The sequence below is a fragment of the Mandrillus leucophaeus genome, unplaced genomic scaffold (genome assembly GCF_000951045.1).
Source record: "Mandrillus leucophaeus isolate KB7577 unplaced genomic scaffold, Mleu.le_1.0 Scaffold1594, whole genome shotgun sequence".
NCBI lineage: Eukaryota > Metazoa > Chordata > Mammalia > Primates > Cercopithecidae > Mandrillus > Mandrillus leucophaeus.
Window position 1 is genome coordinate 29,758 of NW_012101581.1, and position 3,281 is coordinate 33,038.

General features: G+C 50.3%; 1 pseudogene; it reads left to right on the forward strand.

Annotated features, from left to right (window-relative positions):
* Nucleotides 1-1,302: 1,302 nt before the first annotated feature.
* LOC105536453 overlaps nucleotides 1,303-3,281 on the forward strand; it is a 2,864-nt pseudogene continuing 885 nt past the window's right edge.

The following is a 3,281-nucleotide window of genomic DNA, read 5'->3' on the forward strand; positions in this document are numbered from 1 at the left end:
TCCACTGGAATGAGTTTATGAACTGATATGCACAGTAGTTACATAAAACCAAACGTTTCCTAACTTGCTTTGCATTTTTCATTTTGTGATTTTTGTGTGATGCAATTTTCAACACAATCGTATTTCATTCACTCATTCAACAAAATTAACTTAGTGCCTACTATGTGGCAGATAAGCTTTTATACTCTGCAGACACAACTTTGATCAAAACAACTCAAAGCCCCTGTGCTTGTGCCTCCCATTCTAGAGGCTTCTTGACAGTGAGATGGAGCCACTGGAGCATTTTAAGTGAAGAAATGACACAATCTGACTCACATCAGCACGATTGCTGACCATTGTGGGAGAAACAGTCACGGACAGCAGGAGAGGAGACAGAGCTAGGGCTACAATTCAGTAGTTACAGGATAGTAGAGACTAAGGGGAGAGGAGGGCCTGAGTGATGACAGGGACAGAGAGAAGGGCTGGAGGAGCAGGAGATGAGGTAAAGGAACAGAGAGAAAGAATTCTAAAGCGATGGAATTCTCAGACTTAAACACAGTGTTTTATAGATTTTTAACGTATTTATCCACAGAGCCTGGCACAGTGTTACTTACACCTTGGTCTTTAATACATTCTATGCGGCTGTCTAAAAACTAATTGCCTCCCTAAGTTAAATAGGTTAAAAAAGAACACCAAGTGTCCCAATAAAATACGCACATAGCTTAGATGTGAATAATTCATAAAAATAGGCAGGTGCATGGGTCAGCCACTGTGGCTCATGCCTGTAATACCAGCATTGTGGCAGGCTGAGGATCGCTTGAGCCCAGGAGTTCAAGACCAGCCATAGCAACATAGGGAGACCTCATCCCTACAAATATTTCTTTTAGAAAAATTAGCCAGGAGTGATGGCACAAGCCTGTGGTGCCAGCTACTTGGGAGGCTGAGGGAGGAGCATTCGTAGCATGATCCCAGGAGGTCAAGGCTTCAGTGAGTCATGAGCGTGCCACTGTACTCCAGCCAGGGTAACAGAGTGACACCCCGCCTAGAAATAAACAAACAAACAAACAAAGGCAGTTCATGAGCACTGGTGAAGGGCCCTTTGGCTGCACTGAGCACTTGCAATTTTGAGGTGATTAAATTCTGTCCAGGCTCCTGGTTGCAACATACGGTAACACGCCCTTTGTATTGAGATGTCCTGGACTCACACACACAAATTCAAGACTATGAAATAAAGATAATTTAAAAATTCAGCACACCAGAGTCACAGATACATAGTCTGGGAAAGTAAAACTTAGCTTTGTGAGTGCTACCCACAGTAGCACAATGGGAGACCCACCCCGAGGCTGCAGACCTGAGGAGACCCTTGACCGGACAAGAGCCCCAGGCGCCTATACCAGATTCCATTTTCAGTTCAGGCCCAAATCCCCAGGGGTTAGTCGGCTTAGAGGCGGGACTCGGGGCTCAGCGGCCTGGGCTGTCAGCGACCACGAGGACAGGGTCTCACACCCTCCATTGTATACACAGCTGCGACCTGGACCCGGACTGGAGCCTCCTGCGCGGGTATGAACATATCCTACCACGGCACCAGTTACCTCGTCCTAAACCAGGAGCTGCGCTCTTGGACCGTAGCGGACAAGGCGGCTCAGATGCTCTGGCGGAGGGACATGCAGAGCTGGTCAAAACCTACCTGCAGGGAAGGTGGGCGGAGTAGCTCAGCAAGGCCTTAAGAATGGGAAGGAGACGTTGCAGTGCGCAGGTACCAGCGGCCAAGGGACGCCTCCCAGATCTCCTGAAGATTTCCCCGACCCACCTTCTAAAAGGAGATTAAAATGGGACCAGCGCTAAAACATCCCTCTCCCTCTAATCCTGAGGAAGAAGAGTCCTCCTGGGTTTCAGATCCTACACCAGAGAGTGACTGAGGGCTCGCCCTGCTCTCTGGGACAATTAAAGGATGAAGTCTCTGAGGGAAAGGAGGGGAGACAATCCCTGGAATACTGATCAGCTGTCCCCTTTGACCCCACAGCAGCCTTGAGTACCAGGCATTTTCCTCTCAGCCTTTGTTATCTGCCTCACACTCAATGTGTATCTGTTGGTCTGATTCCAGCTCTTCTGAGTCCCTCAGCTTCCACTCAAGTCAAGACCAGAAATCTCTGTTCCTGCCTCAGACACTAGAACTTTCTAAGGAATGGGAGATTATCCCAGGTTCCTGTGTCCAGGCTGGTGTCTGGGTTCCCTTCCCCTTGGTGTCCTGTCCATTCTCAGGATGGTCACATGGGTGCTGCTGGAGTGTCCCATGAGGAATGCAAAGTGCCTGAATTTTCTGACTCTTTCCCTCAGATCCCCAAAGACACACATGACCCACCACCCCATCTCAGACCATGAGGCCACCCTGAGGTGCTGGGCCCTGGGCTACTACCCTGTGGAGATCACACTGACCCAGCAGCAGGATGGGAAGAACCAAATTCAAGATGCAGAGCTTATGGGGACCAGATCTACAGGGTATAGAACCTTCCAGAAGTGGGCAGCTGTGGTGGTGTCTTCTGGAGAGCTGCAGAGATACACATGCCATGGGCAGCACGAGCACTCACCCTGCCAGAGCCCCTCACCCTGAGATGGGCTAAGGAAACGAATGAGGGGTCATGTCTCTTCTCAGGGAAAGCAGGAGCCCTTCTGGAGCCCTTCAGCCAGGTCAGGGCTGAGGCCTTGGGGTCAGGGTCCCCCACAGTCCCTTCCTTTCTTAGGGCCATCCTCCCAGCCAACATTCCCCAATGTGGGCATCGTTACTGTCCTGGTTGTTCTTGGTGCTGTGGTCCCGGGTGCTGTGGTCGCTGCTGTGATGTGGAAGAATAAGAGCCCAGGTAGGAAAGAGGTGAGCTCCTAGTTTTCTTCTTCCATTGGTGGATTTCAAGCCCCAGATGGAAGCTGGCTCCTTTCCTGCCTAGTTGTCAGGCACCATCTCCACGCACATTTACCCTGTTCAGATGCTCTGTCAACTCTTACTCTTTTGTAAAGCACCTGTGAAATTGAAGGACAAATGTATCACCATGATTGTGGACATGGGAACCTGACTCCCAGCAGTCACAGGTCAGGGGAAGGTCCCTGCTGAGGACAGACCTCAGGAGGACAATTGGTCCAGCTTCAACACATCCTCTTCCCTCAGTTTTCCTGATCCTGACCTGGGTCTGCAGTCACAGTTCTGGAAACTCCTCTGGGATCTCATGGCCCTGCCTCCTCCCTGGCCTCTCACAGTTTGTTTTCTTTCCACAGATGGAAAACGAGCAGCCGTGCTCAGGCTTCATGTA